Here is a 27,209-nt window from a genome sequence, read left to right on the forward strand (position 1 = left end):
TTTTCGATGACTTTACGATCTTTACTGAATGGTTAGTGCCACCCAAGTACTTGTGTTCTTCATAAAGCAGACTTCCCAAAACACTTCTGTAGCCTCACAAAGCGGGGTATATGATTTAGTTGACGTTCAATGGATACAACTGTTGCCTCTTGACTATTGGCGTGAGCACGCAGTGAGTGCCAGCGGTTGCCAATGGAATTCTGCAAAAGGTCGGGCTACTCTTTTGGCGTCGTGTTAAGGCTTACAGCACTTACCAATTCGGCCAGTTGCATTTGAACTCACTCTATGTTTACGGGCTACATGTGTATTCCATTTGATGCCTTTAGTCTCCAACAATTGGTAGGTCCTACCTTCGATTATTTGGTCGATGTGGAACAAATTGTATGCTCAACCAATTTATGTTAAACAAGCGAACTACAAATTCGTGCCTTTTGACAAATTAAAAGTCCTTGCAGAGCAAATGTTACTCCGAGGTATTTGGAAGTGGAATGTAATAATAAATACAGTCGAAAAGCACCGCTGAGTTATGTTAGGTTATATTTATCGGCTCTCACAGCAAACATAGACTTATTGGTATGTAGTAATGTCTGGTGGAGATTCAGTTTAATTTCACCTGAAGTAATAGTCATAAAGAACGTCAACGCTTCTTGCGAGATTTAAGAGCGATTTGATATCTAATGTTGGTACTTCAGTCCCTTGAACTGCGTAACTCTTAATAAGACGAGTTTTAGATAAAACTATGCAGAAGTATAGAAGATGTGTGAACGTCGCTCTCATGCCTGATTGAATGTACTTTCTGAAACCAACAACGGTTCCGTAGTATTTTCGAGTTTAAGTAAAAAGCATACCTGCTTTTCTTTGGGTTTGTTACAGATGATCTTGGAGATGCAGATCTGTCTATCAAATCTCATTATTTATCGGTAATAGTAACCTCCGTATTTCTTCTTAAGGTATTTCCACTTCAATGTCAATTGGTGGTGGGTTGAGTAAACTTTGCCATTACCGGTCCATATTTCTTCAAAAATGATGCCGGGTGAGAACGTAACCGCCAATGACGACCGTTATCGCGCCATAATAACCGACTATTTGACGTCTGAAATTGAAGCCCGTGATCTCGGTGACATTTGGTTTCAACAAGACGGCGCCACTTTCCACACATCGCATCAATTAATGGACTTATTGAGAAAACACTTCGGTCAATTGGTCACAAAGATTGTGTAATATCACACCGTTAAAATTTTTCCTGTGGGGATATGCAAAGTCTAATAAAGCAAGGGGGGATTTATGCCTTGGAGAAAAACTTCATGCTTATCATTCGCCAGTTACCAGACGAAATGCTCGAACGAGTCATCGAAAATTACACTCAACGGAAGAACCATCTGAGACGTAGCCGCGGCCAAGATTTGAAGGAGATAAGCTTGGAAAAGTAAATTCCAAAGAATGTTTTTTCGAATGATAATAAACATTACCCATTAAATTTGAAATAAGGAACCTCACCAGAATTACCCTTTACCATGAACCCCTACCTCATTTCCCCTCGCACTACTGCATTCTAATTATTTATAATTCTAGTTCAAACTCCTTCTCAAACCGCAATACGTCAACGAAGTTCTTATGTGGCAATGTGGCAGATCATGCAGTCAATTTTTTTTTGCTTTACTCAATACTAAGAACAACCCAAATTACTTATTCTAAAAAAAAATTATTAAGAATATAACATATTTACTTTTTGCAATCGCTCACTGAACGTTTACTAAGTCCAACAGGCTTTTAATGTTCGACTGAAAGCCAGGCAAACTTTTGCATCACAATTTCAAATCCTAATACGCTATCCATAGGAAACTTTCGAATCTCGTTTGCCAATTAAAGAAGCGCATTATTTCTTTCTCTTATTTGTCTCAATCGCCAGAGTCGCAACTCTCGCTGTGCGGTGATTTGTTGTTTTCCTCGAATTTATAACTTTAATTGCCGTTTGTTGCAAAACAATAAGTGCCCCTAAGTCCTTTGACAACGAAATCCCCGCCGATACACCCGATTGTCTGATGCGAATCGGTTTGAGTGTCATTAATTATGCATTAACGCGTCACTCGTGTGACATGTTAAGCCTCTCGACGCGCACTCGCTCGCCCAGTCGGTCTGCCATTGATTGCCATTCGCCACGGAGTGTGGCACATTAGTTGGCCTAATGGCTGGAAGAGCGCGCACTTGTAACGTCTGTCGCCTCATCCTCAAACGCCCACACATGCACGCAAATTGTGGCGGTTGTTGGATTGCGATTGGGCGCTGTAGAGCTGCGGTTCCAAATTCAAGGCCAAAATTAATGGCGTTAATTAAAAATTAAATTTCAAATGTTGTTCTGATTCGAAGAGTATTTTATGCGGTCGCTGCACACGCGTCTATTCGGTAACGGCCACTCTTACTCACAGACTGCCCCGTCTGACTCTGTGTTTGTGTGTCGCCGGCAAAAAGCATTTGCCACTCCTTACTTGGCGGCGTTGTTTATTTTGGCGCTTAGTCTGCCGAGACACTTCTGCGCGCGTCGTCACTGGTCGGGGACAAAGTGGTCATTAACGGTATTGCTTAATAGCTCGGGGGTCAATGTGACAGCCTCTTTTCTTAGAGGGTGCAAGCCTACAAGCACCAAATTTTTGCACTTTTACTATTTCGCACGTTACACCCTTTGCTATGCAAGTTTGGCTAAGTTTGCTAAATGGCTTAACTGGACTTAATTGGCATTCTTTTATTGCTCCAGTAATTATTTCATATTGGTTGAATTCCATATTCACAGACCCTACATCTCAGCATGTTGAATTCACCCAAAAAGTTTGTCTTTTCACGTTCGATACTCGTACAAAGTTCATCAATCGTCGCTGGCTTGTTGGCATAGACCATAGTCTTGACGTAGCCCCACAGGAAATAGTCTAACGGAGTCAAATCGCACATCCGAGGCGGCCAATTGACTGGGTCATTTCGTAAGATAACACGTTCGCTAAACTTGGTTTTCAATAAATCAATTGTGGCATTTGCTGTGTGGCTTCTGGCGCCGTCCTGTTGAAACCTCATATTGTCCAGGTCCGTATTATCCGATTCGTTCAAAAAATATTGGGTTATCATTGAGGGGAAGCGATTCTCATACACAGCAACGTGCCGGTCTTGATCATCACGGAAGAATTGCGGCCCAGCGGCGCCGCCGGCCCATAAACCGCACCAAACCATCATTTTTTTGCAATGCAATGGTGACTCATGAAATACGTGTGGATTGCTGCCTGACCAATAATGTATATTTTGCTTATTGACGAAGCCATTCGGCCAAAAATGAGCCTCATCGCTGAACACGATTTTTCGATGAAAATCCGGATCATTTTCAAGGTATTGGCTCAGCCCAATTAAGGAACATACGACGATCCTGGTCGTCAATCGGCTCCAGTTCTTGCGTCCATTTGATCTGATTGATCGTGCGAGACTCTGATTTGTGTCTTCCTTAATTGATGCCCTAGCGGCAGTAATATTCTGGACACTACGGGAAAGAAGTCTTTACCACAGTGGCACGGGAACATTATGCACTGTGCCTGTAGATTCAAATTATTCCACTAGACACTCAATTGTTGTTCTGACAGGGCGATTATGACGTTAAAATTGAGGTCACTGACTCCGAACTTCAGTAGTGAATTTTAATAATTTCGAATCATTGTTGGATCGAATCATGATGAAATGGCAAACCTTGCTGGAGAGAAATGTCAAAAGAGCGGAAAAAATATGGCATCGTTTGCTATCCCTATCGGTCCACTTGTGTAGCGTCCCTATTGAAAAACCCTCTATTATCAGCAGCGGACGCAAATTGAGGTAATTTTTTTTACACCTTGGTTTACATAATTGGCGCCTAAGTAAGGATTCCTAAATTTTTGGAAAATATAATATAGTCTATGTTCGTCAGCGAGAATGTTGATTCCTAATGGGGGAAGAATTTTTTATATCCGTTAAGTAGTTTCGGAGCCTATTCAATTAGAAAAAAATAAACAATAAAATCTTTCCTCTTTTTAATAATAATTTGACTTAAGTGGAGAAGGGTTCCAATTTCTCTAACGCTTTGTCGCAAAATTCTAGAAAATTTCTGCCTTAGTTTGCTTATGCAGTGCCGAAAAGAAAGCAGCGAAAGCTTTTATATACCATAATAGGCGAGAGAGGGAGGAAGTGAAAATTCACTTCCGGACGTCAACAGTGACTGCTGCCAATAATAGTCGATATAGTTGACAAACCACCTGCTATCTAACTAGCTAGAATCACTTACAATGCAATACTGGGCGGCTCACCAAAGAGCAAGCTCCACAGTTTCTCAGCATATATTGCATTCCTTAGCCACTTACAGGTTAATCGTGCGACCTTCAAAGAAAACCCAAGAAACACAATAACCAATTATTCTCTTGAACATCTCTCTTTTTATTTATTTATTTATTTTAATATGACTTGTAAATCAATTTACAAACATACTAGAAAAAAAGAAGGAACTGGCTACTTAGGCCTTCGTCCCATTTTGTACATATTAATTTACTTATATAAACATTTCAATTTTAAATTAATTTTAATAATACAGCAGGCAGATGTTTTCTTATATTTTCATAGTCCAGTGTTGCTATAGCGGTATGCAAATCAACATTTTGCGATGTGTCAATGTAGCAGTTTATTAGATGTTGCATGGTCAGGGTATCATTGCAGTTCATGCAAAGTGGTGGTGATTCTTTTGAAAGTTATCAATTTTGTGTGGCAAAGTGGAACTCCAGGTTGCTATAGATGCAAATCAACATTTTGCGATGTGTCAATGTAGCAATTAGATGTTGCATGTCAGGGTATCGTTATGCAAAGTTTTTCTTTTGTAAATATCCGTGCGTTAATTTTGTGTGGCGGAGTTTAAGTCTACTACTCCAATTGCAAACATACTTTTTGAACTAAAACTCCCTACTGTTGAAGACTGCATTTTTAAATTAACTGGGAATAAAATATATAACTGCATGCAAACTCTCTTTTTAATTTCTTCCAGAGTTCTGCAAGCATTTTTTAGCTGAGTTGAACAAGAACTAAATAAATTGCTCAAGCGAAAGGCAAATGAAATGTTATTACTCATACGCCCTGTATGGACTGGTGGCTGGACTGGCGCTGCTTCAAGCAGTGTACACTAACTTTGGCAAAACGTTTGGGAAAATGCAAAATTAGTGTTGAATGCAAACAATTGAAAATTCATTGAGTAAATCAGAGTGTGTGTGTGTGAGTGGCGGACGAGTGCGGCGCTGTAACCCGAGCAGCGAACGCAGCCGCAGCCGTAGATACAGCAATAGCAAATGTTGCGAAACAACGGCAAAATAACATGATTAAAATTTAATTAGCAAGCGCACACGTACGCACACAAGCGCGCACGTGCATGCTCTCACATGCATGGAAGGCATGAACTTTTTGCGCGCGCACTAATTCGCTGTGTACGAGTGTTGCGCTGGTGCTCGTCATTGGGCAAATTCCATAGGTCACGGCGCCTACATGTGTACTTGCATATTTTGTGTAGGTATGTGCGTGTATGTGTAAAATGTGGATTTTGAACTCTTGCCAAAGCAATCAGCGACTCAGTGCAGTGGTGCATAACTTTGGATTTGATGTGGTGTATGCGCGGAGTTGAAGGGCGGCACCGCCAATTATAAGCTTCGGACGGTTTGACACACTGTGTCTGCTTATACTACGTGCATACGTAGATGCATGGATGCGTGTGAGTACCACCACACAACTGTGGTAGAATACCAGGCTGGAAAATCAGTTAGTTTCATACCAGCGAATTGTTTGGTCTGCAGCCTTCGGAAAATGAACAACCAACATCATATGACCTCGTTTGACAAACTGTCCATATTCACATTGCTGAAAAATTGTAAATGTTTGAGGTCTTATATAAGCCCTTTCAAATTTGCTAAGCAAAATGGTGACGAGTATTCACTTCTGGGTAATGATTGAGGTGTATGTGTGTAAATATGTATCCATGATTTATGTAGAATTTTATATCTATCTGAAAATGTTTCGAAATATTACACTTTCTGGACATGGCCACGAAAGCTCAGACTCAGAGTATTTGTGTAATTAGATGACTGCAAGCAGCCTGAGCACTCTGAAATCCGCACACACTTTTATTTCATTTCAAAATACTTGGATTATCAGGTAGCCAAACCGTGGGAGGGATGGGAGGCTAGGACTCGCTGGCGGAAAATGGGCGATGAGCCTTTTTACGGACAAATCAAAGCTTGAGGAGAGGCTTGGTGTAATGGCTCAGCGCAATCGCAAGGCCATTCCGTACCTTGGTCAATCGCAAGAGGTGCAGGGAACTCTTCGCTCTCAGCAACGTCCACCTTTCAGTGGTTTTAGGAGTTCCGACTAGACACTGTCTGATCGGAATTCATGTAGTAATAATTATTGACTACCTTACCGGTTGCCAGCTGCTTAAGTTGTTTATAAAAAATGAGGTAGAATCGTCCCAAAACTTTCCCCGCTATTATCAGATCAATGCAAAAACACCCCAGTTGTCATACTTTTAGATATCGAAGTGAAATTGCAGAAATAGGAATAAAACATCAAGGCAGATTTGTAGTAGGTTCTGATCGTTTTTGTCGATAATGGATGTTCAAGTACAGAAACGAAGTTTGACTCCACGAAATGCGGAGGAATCAGCCATCTAACCTTACCTACATAATTCCATCTCCAATCACTCACCAGATAACGATTAATATTTCGGGTTTTGTTCAAGCTTGAACTTGTAAGATTAGGGAAACTCACAAAAGACTATATAATAACCAGTATTAAATTTGAATATTTTGCAAATGACAATTTTGAAAAAAAATGACAAATTATTAACAGCTTACCGACAAGAAAATAAGCCAACCTGCTAAAATACTTTAATAAAATAATCCCATGATTTGTTTCCCTAACGGAAAACTATGCCCGAGTCTTAATGAATTGAACGCTTTATTTCTCGCTTTTCACCCTTTAGCAAGTGTTCGCATTTTCTTCATTTAAAAGCAATGTCGGAAAAAATTGTGAACTTGTAAATTGTAAAGTGTTGATTGTGGCAGAAAAAAATATTCTGGGCGCGACGGTTGCTGCAACTTGGTGTCGAAAAATTCGTAAAACAAACTCGACGATGCGAAGCGTTAAAATGTCGCTTGTTGCCTATTTTTAGTGTACTATGTGTTGGATGCTGCACACCACAGTTGAATATTGCAACGAGGCAATTACGTGGAATTTCGCAAGCGCATGCAACAGACAAAACAAGAAAGAAAAGTTAAATACGGTTGCGCCGAAGCTATCATACCCTTCGAGACTTACGATTCCTTACAAGTACTTCATTCTGATCATTCAGTTTGTATGGCAGTTATATGCCATATTGATCCGATCCGAACGATTTTCAGGGAGATTATCTTAGACATGACAAGTGAGATGGCTGTTTGCAATGAACGTAAGGCCTATGGTCAATTTTGGAACGGTTGCTTGGGCATATAAGGCAACGCAGTCCTCGGTCGGCCCTCAACTATCGAAGCTGCAAATGCTCGCCTGTGTCTACGCTTCAGGGACAATGCGCATTTGGCCGACTGCAAACTTTGCGGCAAAAGGAAGATAATGTCGTTTCAACAATTGAAGGCCGTAGAAGGAAACACACCACTGCTCGACATACTGCTGAGGGGCAGAAGTCTTTGCTATAAGTCAGAGCGCAAAACTCAATCTCCACTATCGCAACCCGCGAATCGCCATACTTAGCGACAGTCAGCGGCGCTAAAAGCGATCTCAGCACACGAGGTTAAATCGTTTTTATTGGAAGAGTATATAGAAAGACTGAACCGTCTAACGATATAAAGGAGTAGCCGGCAATGAGCAGGCCGACGAAGTAGCTCGCTCCGCGGCAGGGTCCAGGTTGATAGGCAAAACCATATATTGCAGTAAAGTCTCACACCTTTAAGGAGCTGCTCCGCACGGATGAGAGAGAAGGGAGAGAACAGCATTCAGCCGGTAGCAGAAAGGCGCCATGCGAAGCTGCTTATGGGAGGGTAAAACTTCGCAAGGTTTAAGGAAATGATCAACCTCTCCCGAGACAAATTCCGTCTAGTTGTCGTGCTCTATACAGGGCACTGCCGGTCTTGCGACATGAAATAAGAAACCCCAGAACACCTGATTCTGGATTACCCAGCAATTTCTCAGTACAATTTCTCAGTCGCGCCCAGCAAACTCCTGTCATTGTACATGATGCTGGACCTTGGTGATCATATGTGATATACTTATAGGAGGGCACAATAGACCGTAGGTCTCAGTGCAAAACCACAATTTTTACTATCTACCTATCTAAATGTGCCAAGTTTCCTGAAGATATCTTGTCAATCGGAAAATTTTTCACATAACCACTAGTTTCTGATCGTTCAGTTCGTATGACAATATGATACAGTGCTCTCCGATTTCTTCGAAAATTGCAGCATTGTGTTCGGAAAGAGCTCAGGCCAAATTTAATGAGGAAGTTTCCCGTACAAGCTCTTGACTCCAATCGTTTCGACAAATGAGTAGGTTCTTGGAGATAAAATTACGTCTACAAAATTTCAGATCGATAACTCAAAAACCGAGGCGCCAGTACGCGTATATACGGACAAACAGACAGTCGGTAGAACATGGCCAAATCGACTCAGCTCATTCTGCTAATCACTCTTATATACATTTTATAGAGTCTCAGATGTTTTATGCTGGGTGTTAGCAATTTCGTGGGAAACTTAAACTACCCTGTACAGGGTATAAAATACGCCTGGTGAAAACGTTGCTGTTGTGGCATGTAAATTGACATTTTTGCCGCAAAGATGCGTAGATGCGATGGTAGCTCACTAAAGTGCAAACAACATTGTAAGTGCAATTTGGCAAATAAACTGACTAGCGGAAACGCCTAAAACTCGACTTCGGTTCGACAACCATATAGCGAGCAGACGTCTTACTATAACCAGCAGGCAGCAAGCAGCGACGCACACACATACAAAATACTGCATTATGCACTCAGTGAAGCTTTCGGTGTGCAGAAAAGAATTGAAAAAAAAAAAATTAAGAAAAAATTTGTTTAAGAAATATTTTCACGCATTTGCATCCGCGTTTTGCTCACATGTGCTCAATATGTTTGTGTGTGCCCTAGAAAACTTTGAGTCGAATCCATTGCTGCGTACGTGTTGGAGTTTTTTGGGGCCGTTGCATATAATTTGCGCATCAAAGAGAAGGCAATGTGCTATAAATATTTCACTGACAAAAAATGGTGACAGAACATACGCACATCGACTGCGAACCAGCTCATACAATAACTACCATATGCCTCGCTCCGCAGCTGCCGCATTGCAGTTGCAACTCGCACACACACATTTCAGCGCGCATACTTGCCACATGCCGAATGTTTCTGGATCGATAGCGCGTTGCCATTTTTGTTGGCAACAATGCGACAGAAATATTAATGAAATATATGAAACTGCAAAATCTTTACAGAAACAGCAACAAAAAAGTGGCGTTAGTGGCTAGCTTCCCAGGGAAAACCTAATTGGGTGTTCCCTCCTAAGCTACTAACAAAGGGTGGAAATCACCGAAAGAAGGGCGCTTTACTGGTTGTGTACACATACATACAATATTTCTGGAAAATGTGGCTCCATGGATAACGCATGAAAAACAATGAGAACCCTACCGTCAAGGTCTTAATCTTCTTACAGGCTTTACAATCAAAAAATTTTGCGAAAACAAAAAAAAAATATGTATTATATAATAATAATTTTGTAAATATTTTAGTTCAAGCTTATGGAGAAAAACGCTTGAATGCCTCTGTTTCTTACATACAAGGTCTGTCGCAAAAAAAACATAACTTTTTAAATACAACTGTTTCTGGTGGCTTCACCTATTGTTGGGTATATGAAATAAAAAGTTTGATCTCTTGCTGAAATTTCGTGAAAATTTTAAGACAGTTGGATAACTGCAATCGATGTTATCGATCAAAAAGTGACAGCAGCTTTTGGTCATCGGTCGTAAAATGCAACGAACTAATATTAAATTTTGTTTTAAACTTGGGAAAACGTTTACTGAAATATTTCAAATGATGAAAAAAGTTTATGGTGATCAGTGCCTATCCCATAGTAATGTGCATGAGTGGTTTAAGCGATTCCAAGAAGGTCGTGAGGACCTCTGTGACGATCAGAAGTCGGTCGTCTTCAGAAGTCAAAAATAAAGACAATGCTGATTTGTTTTTACGATTCCGAGGGTATTGTACACCGAGAGTTCGTCCCACCTGACCAAACGATTAATTCTGTGTTTTACCTTGGTGTTATGAAGCGTCTTTTGTCACGCATTCGTCGTGCTCGATCACAATACCGTGAGGCAGGGTCCTGGCGCCTGTTGCACGATAATGCGCCGTGTCATCGGTCGACGCTTGTCACTGATTTTTTGACAAAAAACTCCATATTAACCATTAATCACTCACCCTACTCACCTGGACTGGCACCCGGTGATTTTTATCTATTTGGAAAACTTAATTTGCCCACGAAAGGACACTGGTTTCAGGACATTTCTGCTATCCAAAAGGCGACGACCGATATTCTCAAGTGCCTTAAACACTCATTTGAAATGGTAATTGACCGGGCTAAACGCTGTATCGAAGCACAAGGAAACTACTTTGAATCAAAAAATATAACTTTTGAAAATATAAATTTTTTGTTGTTTTTTTTTTAACAGTCCTGTTTCATTTGCGACAGCCCTTGTATATAGTATTTTAACTCTCACTAGTAGCGGGCAATCCAAGTAGAGAAAACTTTTTTTTAACAACCTAGTTGTGTCAAGCTGTCAAGTTTTGTCATGGGAAGACTTATCGTGCGCTTCACTTAACTTATGGTCAACATAATCGGCCTACTGAGCGTACTATTCGCAACACCATCACCCTTCTTGAGACCCAGCATTCATTATTGGATAATATTCGACCGAACAGACCACGCCCAGCACGCAGTGAAGAACAGCTGAGAGTGTACACGAAGACCGTGGAGAATCGATTCGGCGCCGTTCGCAGCAACTCGGCGTGACGTATGGAACGACTTGGCGCATTTTACGTCGAGACATTAAATTGAAAGCATACAAAATACAGCTTGTGAAAAAACGATAGCTTCGCTCTGTAGGCTGTAGACCAGTGCCAAGAAGATACGACGTTTTCGAGCAAAATTTTGTTCAGCAATGAGGCCGATTTACACCTCAATGAATATGTAAACAAGCATAATTTTTGCATTAAGATGAAGAGATTCAAGAGATATCATTGTATCCAGAAAAAAAAACGGTTTGGTGTGATTTTTAGGCCGGTGAAATCATAGGTCCATATTTCTTCAAAAATAACCGCCAAAGGTGACCGTTATCGCGCCGTGATATCCGACTATTTGTTGTCTGAAATTTGAGGTCGTGATCTCGGCAACATTTGGTTTCAACAAGACGGCTTCGCTTCTCAAGCATTGCATAAATCAATGGATTTATTGAGAGAACACTTCGGTGTGCAAAATGAATAAGTTCTCCATACAACCATTAGATTCAGATCGTTCAGTTTGTAGAACAGCCATGTGTAACAGTGATCCGAACTGAACAAATTCTTTGGAGATTGTCCCACTATCTTGGCTGATAATCTATACAAAAGTTTGCCAAAACGAAAAGTTTTCTTTCAGAATTGCAAGCATCAGATTGTTAAAAAAAGTCAAGAAAACTAAGTAATTCAAGCGGCTCATTGATGAAAATTTATGTTATTCTCTCTTTAACTTGAAATACGATGACTTTAAAGTCTGACGCTTAAATAATAAATGCACATACAAGTTTGTGCAACAAATGTATTAGGGCAACCCAGAAACTGCATACTCGTACTACCACAATTTCTTTTACTAGCAATTCGACAGAGCCTTTTGATTCCATATTTTAGTAATGTAAGTGTGTGATGAGAGCGGCGAGAGCAAGGGGTCAGCTGTGAGCCATATATAGCTCATTGGAAATTTCAACTAGAGTGGACAACATATCCTTTGAGTGGCATTCCGCTCGTTTCCTAACACTGCTACTCAGAGACCGAAAGTTCTCTTCACAATACACAGTGAGAAATTTACGCTCGCGACGTGCTGCTCTCAAAACAAAAATGCCTCTTTGTGTGGTTGTGTCACTTTGTAGATGTTTGTGGAACGATGCATGCCACTCGAGTCGCACAATGCCAGTGGCACTTGCGAATTTCGTTTATCTCGTTATAAATGCGTGCTGACGGATTGTTTTTGTGGCTTACTGTTAAACTCCCAATGCCAGCTATTAAAACCGCATTTCTGCCTACAAAAATATCTACTTATAAATATATATATATTGTGTGTGCGTGTGTGAGAATTGTGACGGCGCGCCTATATGTGTATGTGAGTATATTTCTAGAGCATGCATTTCACATTTCCGGCCTTCACCTCTTTCGCATGCGAGTGCCTCGAGTGTGCTTCGCTACCTAAGGATAGCTGGCTGTTTTCATTTGTCAGCTGCTTTATGTGTGTTTATGTTGGTGATAATGTGCGCATATTTGTTGTTGTTCTAAGCACAGATTTGCTGATGTATCATGCCGTTGTTGTTGTTTATGTCTCTGCAAATTGTTGAACAACAAACTGGCATAATTTTAGGCTGTTGCCTATTGTATAAGTATTTATATCTGTGTGTGTGGGTGTGTAAATTAGCAAATCAAGAAAAAATAAGCGAGCTAAACAGTTAAGCAAGTTTACAACAGAGCGATTCTAAAACAAAAAATATGGCAGAGAAGAGCTTAATGCTAAGACATCATAAGTCGCAAGTCTCCATATACAATGTCCAACACCCAAGTTTGGATTACAAACGCCAGATATAAAGCTGCAGACTCAACACTTGTTACTCAAGCATCACAACTCTAGGTTGAAAATTTAGATACTCGAGTCATTATCCAAGTCTCGAGCGTAATGTACAGGATTCATGTACTGCGCTCATAACTCAAGTCTAGCTATGAATAAATTAGTGATTTTCATGCCTCCAGTCTGGAGATTAATATAATGGACTCATAACGGAAGTTTGAAGATTAATAAAGTAGACTCATGATTTTAGTCTAGAGATTAATGTAATGGACTCATAACTCAAGTGTAGAGATTAATTTGCTAGACTCATGACTTTGATCTAGAGATTACTTTATTGGAACCCTGGCTCTAGTACGGTGATTAATATACTGGATTGAGAACCCAAGTTTAAAGATTAATATGCTGGACTTATGACTTATGTGTAGAGATTAATATACTAGATTCATAACCAAGTTTGAAGCTTCATATATTGGACTCATGACTAAGGTCTAGAGATTACTATATTGGACTCATATACTTAAGTTCAGATATTAATACACTAGCCTCACGACACAAATCTAGACATTAATTTACTGGAATCAAAGCTAAAGTCTAGATGTTAATATAGTAAACAATAACCCAAATCTGTGAATAAGCCGAAATCACGATTCTAGTCTACAAATTAATATACTGGATGACCCAAGCTATATTTCAGCCAAACCTACATTCATACAAGTTTTTATCATGAGTTCATATTTAAGCTAACGCAAAAAACCAATAACACGATAACACGACACCAAACTTGCAATCGTCAATGACCTAAGCGAGTAGGCAGATACGCCTGAAAACATGTTAAACAAAAACAGGCGTTTTGGCAACACAACAAACACAATGACACACAAAAGACACAAAGAAATAAAGCGAACATATATTGTGTGTGGGAAAACTGTGTTGTTGCAAGTTAGCGACCATTACCTTCCACAATATGTGTTCCGGAACAACATGTGACTTTGCACACCAGTGATGAGTTCAGTTGAATCAAATCAAGCTGAAGGCGAAAACAAAGTGGAAAAAACGCTTGGTTTCGATTCCAGTGGCAAAAGACTTTGTGCAAACGAAGAGCATAAGACACACTCAAACATAACAAAGTAGCGTGAGAAAACATACTCACAGTCAGCAGAAACCATTGGATATGAGAGCTGTGAAAATGCGGAAGAGAGGCGCTCAACCTTGCTCATACGAACAGCTGTCGCGCCTAGTGGATGGCATTTACACACAATCAAGTTTTTGTGGACGGTATTCAAAAACCGAACACTAACCATAATATATAGAGACTGTGCGCTAATGAGAGGCAAATAATAAGCATTTTTCATTATTACCAACTGATTACGCGCGTAATGAGCTGCTGCAGCAGCAAATTACAAATCACAATCAATTTTCTATATTTTTTTATTATAAGACTGCAGCGAGTTGATTCGTGCTTTTTGTTATGACTTTTATGTAGTTAAATATATTTTTATACACAATAAATTCCCGTGTTCCAATAAAAAAGAAAATACGTTCCACATTCTACATATAATCTAACGCAAAACAGCGTTCAAATTCGTCATCCACAACTCAACTTTCGTTCTCAACACCAAATATTGTACGCGTCGCTCGTTTAGTGGTATTACAAGCCTGGCCAAATACAACTGGAAATTAGCCTTCCAGCATCCACACTCATACACATTCGCAAACGCCGTCAGCTCAAACGCTACCCACCAGACCGCAGGCTACACTCTCTCTTTCAGTGGACGTTCCACACACACACACTCACCCACACAAATGCACAAAACTTCGCAAACAGCGCTCGTTCAATGTCGGCAATAACGATTTTCTCCCCCCGCCAATACCGTTACCCGACCGGTGTTCCAGTACGACATGTGCATAGACCATGCCACAGCAGCTGTCGCTTCGCAGCCTCAGTCGTTTGGAATCTTTTCGTGTGTCTGCGCGTCCGCAAAACGAGTGCGCGTGTGAAGTTCAACGCGTCCAACGGTGATTACCTGCCGTAACGGTGCGACCATTGAATATATTAATAGCGGTTGTTTGAAAACGAACAGCTGTCGTTCAAACCGAGAAATCCGAGAATGTAAATAAGCGATTTTCTGAAATTTTTTCGCGTAATTTTTTAAGTGAAGTTTCGGATAGTAAGTAATTACCGTGAATGCCGTATAAATAAGCACAAATGTGTGCGTGTGTGTGTATGTGTGAACAAGTTTCAAGCAGCGCTGTTGCAAGATTATCGCTGCCACCACATAAATAAATTTGAGTCGCTAAGGCGCATTTGTGTGTTTGTGTATGTGTGAAATGCGCGTGTATTATGGCATATCACGACACAACGGGATTAATGTGGCATAATAAGGAAATGCTTTAAGACCAAAAAATGTGCACACGTAGCACAAAAAGCAGCGCATAAAGGAATTTGCCAAATAAAAGGCAGCGCAGAATTAAATAAAGTAGATTGCGAGCAAGCAAGTGGCAACTTGAACGGTATAAGTGCCGCAGCGGCAGCGGCCAAGTGAAATTGGAATAAATCCTGTTGGCAGGCAAATGTCAGCCGCGCAGCTCAAGCTGCTTACGTCGCGTTTTTGTTTCCATTTTTTTTTTGTGTTTTGCTGATTGACGCAAAGTTTCAAAGGATTAGGACAAGCGAGTGCGCCACTGGGTGCCAACTGGGTACCCACATACACACACGCACCTACAAAAGTGAGGAAGTGAGGAGAAGACGCAATGTCGGCGCGGCAAAGTGATGGCGCGACTGAGTGGCAGACTGACAGCCTGACAGGCTTAGCGCACGCACACATATGCGCGTAATATGTGTTGTATGGATGTGTTCGTGGTGGCAATGTGTGCCGCCAGCGCCTTAAAGTAGGCAATCAACACTTGACATGCCTGCGTGCTCATGGAGATGCCCTGCAAGCCGCAAGCCTTGGCGAATTGAGAACGGAATTGTTTGATTTTAGCCGTTTTAGCTTTTCATATTTGCTTTTTTGTTTAGTTCTTCGTGTATTAGTTAAAGTCTAAAGAAAATTTTGATAAAAATAAATAATTGTTCATATTTTGCTGTTGGCTGACTGCTTGCTGGCAGTTTCAAAAAATTGCTTACGAAGTGTGCGAAATTATAATTTACTGCTATAAATCTTGTTATTAGCAATTCTGGTTCTCATATGCTTTTGACATAAAAAAAGGCAGACAAAATGTTAAAAAGCTTAAAACAAAGCAATTAAAGAGTGTAACGATTGGATTTTGTTGAGTTTATATTATTAGTGTATACCTGTGGCCGCATTCGCCCAAAAATGTGCTTAAACTGTTGTGTATTTTAGTGTAGTGTTAGTAATAAGGTCATATTTAAAAAACAAGGTTAAGATTTCATACCCAAATACTTTCGTACAGTTTGTATGACAGCTATGTGTTATAGTGACTCGATCTGAACAATTTCTTAGCAGTTTGTAGCAATGCCTTGGATAATAAACTCCGTCGAATTTCTTGAAGATATCTCGTCAAATGAAAAAGTTCTACATACAAGCACTTCATTGCTTTCATTCAGTTTGTATGACAGCTATACGCTATATTGAAGCGATTTGAACAATTTCTTCGCATATTGCATAACTGCTTTGGATAATAATTATTGTGGCAGCTACATGTTATAGTAGTCCGATATCGGCATTTCCGACAAATGAGCAGCATATGTGCAAAATTTCAGAAAATTATCTCGAAAATTGTGGGACTAGTTCGTATATGCAGAGGACGCACAGACGGGCACACAGATTTAAATCGGCCTAACTCATCACGCTTATCAATTATACATCGTCACCTGAAAGGCAAAATAACGTAACATCAGTTTTCATAAGTTTACAGGCGAAGGAAAAACAATAGAATAAAAACAACTCATATGGAAACAAAATTTTAGTTTTGGTTATAAAATGGTTATATATTGGTTATAAAGTGGTTATATATTAGTTATATCTGACAGCTGAAACTGAAAACTATATGTCACATATATATAATATGATGTAGTGAATCGTTAACAATAAAAAGTCAATTTCGATTTTTTTTAATGATAGGTTGTTTTGCATTTCAGTTGACGATATATACTTTAAAGGGTTTCCTACAATTACATTTGGTTGTTGAAAACATCATTGTAAACTTAATGTACTTTTTTCAGGACATGAAAGAGTATACATCTTAAGCAATCCATTTTTTGACTTGATCAGATTTTTTGGTACTTGAATATTAGTAGGCGCCTTTAATATATGTTCAAATCTGACCTGATCTCGTCTAACAAAAAATAGTAAAATTTCACATATCTAAATACAAATTTTTATTATCGCAAAGATGACAACGTTTATGCAGCTGGGTTGGAAAAGCCAGTGATGACTTCGTGACCTTCAGTGAATACTTTATGCCGCCCAAATACTTGCGTTTGTGATAAAGTAGTTTCCAACATTTTTGTAGCCGTGATGCCATTGCAAATTCAAAATTTCAAGCAAACTTGATGAATTTCATGATGGCAATAGTCAATCGCGTTTTAAACAAGCAGCAAAATTTTCTCTATGAGCGGTTTTTTAACAGAATTTCAAATAGAATTCCTGAAACACTATTTGCTAACGTTATGAACTTAACGCTCCATTTGGAAAGTTTTTATTGTGCTGCAGAAAGTAAGCGAGAAACACATACTCCATTAGAGTTTAGACATCAGCACCATTGTGGTCGCTGGCACGCTCTCTTCGCCGCCCTCACGTGCCAGCCCACAGCTGGGAAGCAGAGTAGCTTTTAAAGTAAAAGCCAGCAACATGAAAGCAAACGAGCATTGCCTGTGGTCATGCATAAATTAAAAGCGCGTTCTCATCTGCAAACACACACAGACGCACACAACCGCACGCAAGAACACAAAGCACTCCAGCCACGCACTTAGCCTGGCAGCCTACATTACTTGCCGGCACACATACACCCACACAGCTGCCGCAAAGCGTGGCGCGGCGTACTCCATTTAGAGTGCATTGCCATTGCTTTCGATTTTGCCTTCGCCTTCAGCGCGAACCCGTAAGGGCGTGTGAAAAACACACCTCCACCATGCAAATGCCCTTTTGTGGCATGCAACTAAGCGCACCGCCAACTTACTCAGCCGTTATGTATGTGACGTTGCCGTAGCGCGGCCGCATAAATGTGCCGCGCAAGAACGTCAGTTCGAATTTGTGACGCGATCGCGTGCATCAAATGGAAATTGCCGTTTGAAATTTCAGAAATGTGAAACAAAATTTCCAAACTGCCAAACATGCGACAACATAGTTCGCGGTAATTACAGCATACTTAGAGGCGTTTAAAAGGCTGGTCTAACGAACGTCCGCCAAATGTGTATACAGCGCAATAAAGTCGTGTATAATTTGCTGAATTATGTTAATAGTCGCAAATAATATAAGAAATTTGCATAAAGAACATTAGCTTTGCATATCTGCAGGCGCGTGATCTTGGCAAAACACAAAAAATAATATATATGTACTAGATAATATAAAATGTGCGCTTGGGATAGCAATTTGCATAAGCTCAAGAGAAAGAAAGCAAGCTACGCGCACTCATGTAAGCAACTCTCAGTGTGTATGTAGCAGATAGCGTATGTAGGAGCCGAAAGCAACGAAAATATAAAATATCAGTTGCATAATTTTACGCTTCATGATAGCATCCATTTATTTTCCGAAAAGATATTTAAGCGCATCAACTCTGACAGCATAGTTAGCCAAACAAAGTTATTTTTATATATATGTATTTATATATATATACATATTTATAAGTGCAGAGTACATACATACTCATTGTGCGCAACGTTGCCAGCGTGTTCCAACGCTGTTAACCCAAATTCGCCTAAAGATATTTACTCAAAGCAACCAGAAGTTAACTTGTGCAAGTCAACTGACTTTCTGCATATAGACTATATATACTCGTATAGATATATATGTTAACTTATACTGAGTATATAATGTATATATATTCAGAGTTGCTTGTTAAAAGCGCAGAATTCAAATGCTTTACACACACATATGCACAGCACTAACTTTTAAAGCCAAAGAGTCGTGAATGCATAGAGAGCTATGCTATTTAACTACAAGAAACAAGTTTCGAAATATGCAAGTTCCAAGCTAAATTATTCTAAAAAAAACTTAACGTTTTATGAAATTGGCTTTAAAGCAATTCGTTCTTCTTTGCTCATCTGAAACTATAACATAATCCAATCCTCCCGGCAATATATGGATTCCATTTCAAACGATTTGCGCTGGCCTGGCGGCCAAACATGAAACGAGCAAATTCTTGGAACGCTCTTCTTATGCCAGTCATAATTCAGTGAAAGCGTTCTACATAGCCTGGCATAAACGTCCGGCTACCGTGGGCTATGAGGTGTGTAAGGGTTAATGTCCCAGCAGCTGCTCTTTGGTATACAAATTTGTTCCAAATAGTTTTGAAACGGTCTTGCAACATGAAGGCGAGTGTTGATGGAAACTTACACTTGTTCACAATCATTTTACAACTGTAATGTTGTAGGCTGTTTATTACTAGTTTTTGGTTGCTAAAACCGAAATTTCCTAATAGTTAGTTAGAATTTTTTGTGTTCTAGGCTATACACCTTGACTCAAAGTACCTTCATTTACTCAAATGACGCAAATAGCTGTAGCTGATGAAGTTTTTGAACTCAAATTCGTAATCAGGATACCTCAATTATCTCACAGACCTCTTCGCACACCATCGAAAGTTTTTCTTTCAGATTAGTTGAGTAGTGTTATTGCCTCATGTTTGGTCGTTAATTCAGCATTCAATGGCCTCAGGGTGATGAGTTGGTGTCGCTTGCCCTTATCAATTAATGATTCTACTCGGTTTAAGCAGCTCTTAATATAGCACTTCTTTTCGATCCCACGATATTCTTGGCATTACCCTAATTTTATAAATATTCGGCTTTGCCGTGGATTTGGCTACTTGACCAGGTTTCACATCTGATTTCTCCGTTTAGGATTGTCGTAGTTGAATCATTTTTCATTAGCAGTCATATGCCGACTGAAAAGAATATCACTTGAAGAGTACCTTTCCCACATATGTTCGATATATTGAAATATTTTAAAAATTATAATGTTTGCTATCTCTTGGCAACCGCACGAAAATATTTAAGAATTTCTAGAAAATTAAAAGGAAATTGCTTAAAACAACAAAATACCATATTTAACAGCGATTCTTCAGATTTTGTGTTTTCGGAATCGCTATGAATTTTCGGCGATACCAAGTTTTGAATACTAGTATCTAACTTAGAACTTATAACAATTAGTTTTAGTAAACTATACTTGTATATACACTTATATATATGTATATACTACAAAGTGTGTATTTAAAAATTTTGCCTCACTTTTGAGAGCATTTATTTTCAATTTTGCTCGAAAAATATCACTCGTTTCAGTGAATTAATATCGTATTGAGGATTAATAAATGTGTCCTTCAGTTAATTCCAGCTTCCAAAATTTCTTTATGTTAAATTCCATTACCCACTTGTTAAATTTAATGATGAAATAATTTTAACCAACATGTTGCTTATGAATATTTTGCATGAAATATATATTAACGACATGTCCAGCTTTATTGCATACCACAAGGCGCATAAATTTTTAGTTATATTATAAAGAGGTTTGTTTGAATTAAGTAAACTCTAAAATTACTTGACGGATTTGATGAATTCGTTCAACGTTAAAAAGCTTTATTATATCCGATGAACACAGGCTACATTATATTTTCAAAAAAGTTAGGAATCCTTACAAAACGCCTATAATGTAACCCAAGATGTAAAAAATTACCTAATAATTATCTAACATTAATTAAAATGCCGCCTCTTCAGAAGCTTCTTGCGTGTACATTGCTAGTAATATTTATCCAAATTAACAAACACATATTCAAGACTGATTTAGTACCTTTAAGTATATAACTTTTTGAATTTTTCGATTCAGACATTCCGTTCGAAAGATCAATCGATAAATTTAAAAATGTTAGTATTAGACCCACTCGTTTATTATGGGCTTTTTTTTATAGCCTAATTGATCAATTAAACGGCCTGTGCTCGATTAAAGCTCTAATTTAGATTGATTCATCATACAAAACCTCTTCTCCAATTTTACTTCGCCTTCTTTTTTATTGGCATAGACATTACAATTTTTTAATTAGTCTTTTACGTGGCGGTTCCAGCGCACAACCCTGGGGAGAGACGATTCGCCTTTGCACTTTAGCTCGCCTTCAAAGGGATGTTCTTAGGCTACCCAGGGGATACTTGGACTAATGCCGGAAGTCGTGAGCTGATTGAGCCATACTTTTATGTAAAAAAATCGTTTCTGGCTACTCCCGAGTGACAAGCGCTCAGAGAACTATCCTCTTTTGCGTGAACTGCTAGACATGGCTCCATGATCCATCGAATCACCTTATTTTACAACATTAATTATTAATAGAGTTGAAACTGAAATGCAGCTCTGCAAGTTGTTGTGCGCACTTTAAATTTGGCTGTGTTTAACCCTGCGGGTTGTTGTCCACACTATAAATTTGGTTGCATGCATTGATAAAAAGCAATCAGTTGATGGACTTTGATCGTTAGAAGGAATACAAAATGTGTCACACAAACGAGTAGCCGGCTGGGCTAAAGACAAAAACTGGTTTCTCAATTAGTCTTAAAGCACTAAATTTGTTTGGCTATGCGAAAAGGCTATTGCCTGGAACACAGTATGAAATATAGGCGCTATTGGACCACGAGGGGGGCATTGACATGGACATGTATAAAATGCAGTGCGGCTCACACGTCCCCTTAGCTCCTTACAAAAGCATCGTGCGAATCTGAATACGTACAAATAATACTAATAGTTCGATGTTCATACCTCAATGTCCATATGAGGTCCCCTTCCCCAAAAATTATATTAAATTAGGATTAATAGTTTGTGTTGAGACAATAACAGGTTTGAAATGCAAATTTATATAAATTTTCAACAAAACCTTTTCGCTTGATTAATACAAATTACTTACATATATTAAAATTAAGCAAAACCGCGCCAGTTCTTCGTTTATATACCTCTTTCTGGCTAATTTGACGGCGTCACGTACCGACTCTTTGTTTTAAATCTCCTTAGCATACTTTCAGCGGCAATTATTTTCAATTAACAATACTATTGCAGCTCGAAACCCTGCGAAGCAGCGCGCGCACACGAAAGTGCGCAATTAACCGTTATATACATAATATATGTATGTAATACAAAATCATTTAAAGTGCTAAAAAACATTTAATATCAATAAAACCACTGTGATTAGGGTAAACGAGAATAATAATATAAAAAACCGTAATTGTGCCAAGTGTGCATCTAACCGCAAAAATGCTGAAATGCCAAGAAACTAAAACACACGTGTCAGTTTAAAGCCAACGAGGCAGAAGCCGAAATTGCCTTTGTTTCAGACCGAACATTCCGTGATTGCAAGCCCACTCAGTGCCACAAAGGAAGGGTGCTTTTAGGCGCAGTGAAGTATAGCTATATTGATGTGCAATTTAGAGTGTATGTGTGTGTGTGTTTGCTCAAAAATGTGAGTTCAATACGCGCTAAATAAAAATCGAAGCGAAATAAAGTTACAAATCAATAGAAGTGAAAAGTGCCAGAAAAACACGCCTGCAACGTAGTAGATGCTCACAGCCCAAGTGGGCGCTGCGCGACAAACCAGCCAAAGTGGAAATTCAGTACGCACGAATACTCGAATTTCAAAGGCAGAGCACAAAACAATAACAACAAAACGCAACAAAACAAATTCTATATAAATCGGAACGTAAAGTGGCAAATGAGTGATGTCGCCGGGCAAAGCGAAAAAAAAGAGGTCGAAAGGCTTGGTGCTGCGTAGCCGTTGATATCGATCTGCGGAAAAGGCAAAGCAACAAAGTTTGCTGTAGCGGGGCTTGCGCTGAATGCCGCTCAAATTGAAACCTAACTAAGCGTTAACACAATAACAAGGACAACAAGCTCAAGCGCAAACGGAACAAACGCAATCAGGAGGAATGTTTGACAAGTGTGGAAAATAAAGCACAAAGCAAACAATAATGAAAATAATAAGTGGATTGCACGTGAGCCGAGTGTAGTAATGATAAAGCAAAGTTTGCACACATACAAACTTCTGGGCTAGAGCAGTGCGCGAGGAAAAAGTAGCCGGGCAAAGTAAAGTGGATCAAATACATTTGCAACGGTAACTGGAGCGTGTAGCAGCGAGTGGAGCGAACTAAACCGTTAAGCGGCTATTATTCATCTGTGTATCAAATGCGTGTGCATATGTGCGAATATTTGCAGGAAAAAATATTAAAAATATGTGAGGTATGAGATCAAAGTCAAAAGTGAGAAAAAATCCGTTTAAATAAAAGAAAAATAAAAGAAGGCAAACAAAAAACACCCAAGAAAAAATTGTGCAAAAAAGTGTATACCCACAAAAATAAGAAGTGTGATACTAACAATAGAACTTAGAGCAAAAGCAACAACAGTTGGAAGGCTGCAAAAATAGAGTAACAAAAAAATTAGTAAAAATTACTAATAAACCAGCAGAGTAGGAGGCAGAAAGAGCGCCGTATCAATCCTTGAGGTAAGTTACCGAAAATGATTTGTCAAGCGAAGCCAACATCTATGAGTAGATAAAAATAGATCTTCACAGCAAATTCTAGAAAATGTGCTGTCTAGAGGAGAGGCGCCTAACATTTGATCAAATTTGTCGCAGACTTAAGAAATTAAACTACATTTTTAGTTATTGTAACACAAATCTTTATTAACGTCTTCAAAATATGTTGCTCTTGAGCAAGTACAAGCAGGCCAACATTTAATTCAATTATTCATACATTTACAAGCCTCAACTGGGATGACCTGCACTGCCAACAGCGAATGAGTTTTCTTGGCTTACATAGATTCATGACGCGTTCCCCGGATGCACGGTTTTTTCAGTCTCGTAAAGAGAAAGACACAGGGTGCCAAATCGGGAAAATACAATAGCAGAGCAACGACGGTTATTTTTTGTTCAACCATAGAGACAGTCAGGAACAAGCAACAATGTGAATCGAATTACGGTAGTGAAAAATCCATGCATTTTCTGCCTACAAATTTTTACCTTCACAAGGAACTGCTTCCCGTAGACACCCCGAAGCTACTAAGTAGTATGGCATATTGGCCGTTTGACTCTATGGAATGAAGTTATTCACAGTCATCACGTTTATCATAGAAAAAAAAATTTTTGATCGACTTCGGTATAGTTGTTTTGGTATTGAGTCATTTTTGAGCGCCATTCGCTACATTATCAAAAATTTATCAGTTTTGTGAGCGCTGCTAATACTTATGGACCCGTCTGGGTCAGATGTATTCAGATGGTAGTATATATTATTCGAAGTATTTAACCTAACGCTATACAAGTGAGCTCTAAGAACACATTACATGGTCATGGTTTTAATTAAAGTTTCGAATGCGAACTTAAACCAATTAATGATTATAATTTATTAGCTACAAAAATGAACACTTGAAAATTCCAAGATTTGCCCCCAAATTAAGATGCCTTCACATTTGGGCTTGGTCAAGAAGGTTTCAAAACTTCAGTAATTTCTGCTCACTGACAGCTGACTGTGGTGTTTTTCCTGCTTTCTATACGCAGAGTACTAAAGCCAAAATCAAGGGCGACAAATAGCAGTTTTGCGGCAGTAAGGCTGCAGAACCACCTGGCCGCAAGTACAAACACTAAGTAAGTGAGCAAGCAAAAGTTAATTCCCTAAGTTAAAGGGCGAATGGATACAGCTGCAAAGCAAAAAAAATAAAATCAATACAAATAGAACACTTAACTAGACATAGGCGCAAACACAGGCCTGGCAAGCAAAAACAACACAAGTCTTGACCTACCGGAGCAACGACGCTGTTGGAAATGTGGCATGGTAAACGTCTCCCCAACAAACTTAATGCAAAGCAACTATTAAGTGGGCGAAACAAAGCTGTATGATATTCCTCTACAGTGCAAGTTGCTTAGCATGTGTGCATGTATGTATGTATGTGCTTGTGTCAAGGTAGAAATAATATAATGTGTACATAACGGTGCTTCGCTCTCCAACTACCGTGCTAGCTTTTTGATTATGGCACCGAAATAATTTCATGTGAGTACATTAAATGAATAAATAGGTTATTGGCAAGGCACTCAATTCAGCCGGAAAGTCAAGCAGCACCAGACTGTCCGCCAACAAATATTCTTAAGTGAATATATTGTTTAATTCAAGCATGACCTCTGCATAGTTGACATACAAGTATAATGAAAAGTAAAGTGCATTGATAGTTTAAGCAGCAATCAAGTTGGAACGCACGTTTAGTTACAGTGGCGGCGAAATATAGGCACACAAGTTGTGATAATATTATTTTGATTATTTCAAAAGCGCAGATAATGTTGCCAACAAAATAGTTTGTAGCACTACTTTATTAGGTAGTCGAAAAAGTCTTTTCGTATTTCTAAACTTCAACTTATTTTTTGTCATATTTATACTAATAAATAAATAAACAAATCTGTACCATTTAGGTCGACCACTTTTTTGGCATTTTCCCACTAGCCACATTATTCCATCAGCGCAAAACTTTCATCATTGTAAATCGAAATTTCCAGAACGGAAGCGAGTGAACCATAATTGCTCTACACGAACTGATACAGCATCGTCTCTGTAAACTTCACAAGTTTTATTGGTGGCTTGGCATTCATACTTTTTTCAAACAAAAATTTCAAAATTTAGCGAATTTCTTCATTATTTTCACTCATTTTTGAACAGCTGTATCTTTTTTTCAACTTCACCGAATTTAATTTTTTGTTGGTTAAATTAAGCTTAAAATCTCACCTTTTCAACACTATATGATATGACACAATATGATTGCTCGCACTGGAGATATACGACTGCAACAACATCTATTGACAAAATACGAAAAGACTTTTTCGACTACCCAACATTTTCTCTGAAATTAAAAATGAACTAGGATAACAAAATTGTCAAAATTCTATATAAACGCCCCCAACGCAGAAAAATTTATTTGCGTATCGCATTTTGGCAACAGCTTTTTATGTTCCAGTCCCTCAAATCCAATCTTGGCAGGCACTCTTAAAGTGCAAAATTTATTCTGAATATCACGAACTTATACAATCGGATCGTTACTATTGATAGGGCCTAGCGCTGTTTAAGCTTTCACAGTTCGCAGCCAACTTTTCAAATAACCTCGACTGAAAGTGGGATTGGGAAGTTTATGAGCATTTTAAGGTTCATATTAAAACGACTCTAGGTGAAACAGAGCCCTAGATACTTTCGAAAATTTTAATATTTTTAACTGTGTGATTTATTTTGGAGAAGTCGGGCATATTTGAAGCAAATTAGTTGTTGAACAGGTTCTACTTAATAAAGGAAGTTAAATAATCTCAAGGGGGCATATAGAAGCGACTCAGCTGTCAACCCAAGTAAAATTAAATGGTTTTACTTAACTGAAGGCACAAAATTCCAGACGTTCCTCTTCTCTTATTCCGAGGATCGCGCCTTCAACCTGTTGATAAGGTAAAATATTTGGTTCTTAACCTTTATGAAAAGCTTATAGCTTCAATACAAACTGAACGATCGGAAAACAGTGTTTGTATGGAAAACTTTCTCATATGACAATATATTTTCACGAACTTTGGCACGGAATATTATTATAGATAATACTGCAATTTTCATAGAAATTGTTCAGATCGGATCACTATAGCTTATAGCTGCCATACAAACTGAACGAATGGAATCTAATTCTTGTAGGGAATCTCTTATATTTGTGAAGGATATTTAAATTTTTTATAGTTTTATTATATTTATCGCATTAATAAACTATGTCAATATTGAATACTGTAATTTTGTGGGCGTGGCAGTATCCTAATAAAGTCGTTTATGAAAACTTCTTCACAGATTTTCCATTTTACCGGCAAACTAGAGCTCACACTCAACCGAATCTGATCTTATTTCAAACAAATCTATAGAATTCGTCTCAAAACAAAGTGTTTTCTAGCCTGGCTGATTAAGCGCCAGGTTCACTGATGCTCAACAGAGTAAATATGGTAAATAATTGTATATACTAGGGACGGTATATGTTGTGTACATTTGTATCTGCCTGCAAGTGGAATATTCACTGACCTGGCTAACACTGAGCTGCGATTAAATAGGCCAAAGTTTGGGAGGATTATGAAGAGTACTGAACTCGGCGAGTGAAGTGCCTGTAAACAAAAAAAAAATAAATAAGGGAATGT

General features: G+C 38.8%; 1 protein-coding gene across 1 annotated transcript in view; it reads left to right on the plus strand.

The window, feature by feature from the left end:
* Window positions 1–14,850: 14,850 nt before the first annotated feature.
* Window positions 14,851–27,209, plus strand: part of LOC126767654 (neuroligin 4-like) — a 188,515-nt gene continuing 176,156 nt past the window's right edge. The window contains exons 1-2 of the mRNA XM_050485139.1: window positions 14,851–15,055; window positions 22,091–23,525. The gene's annotated coding sequence lies outside the window, so the exon portion shown is untranslated. The remainder of the gene's footprint in view (window positions 15,056–22,090; window positions 23,526–27,209) is intronic.

The sequence above is a fragment of the Bactrocera neohumeralis genome, chromosome 2, assembly GCF_024586455.1.
Source record: "Bactrocera neohumeralis isolate Rockhampton chromosome 2, APGP_CSIRO_Bneo_wtdbg2-racon-allhic-juicebox.fasta_v2, whole genome shotgun sequence".
NCBI classification, from domain to species: domain Eukaryota; kingdom Metazoa; phylum Arthropoda; class Insecta; order Diptera; family Tephritidae; genus Bactrocera; species Bactrocera neohumeralis.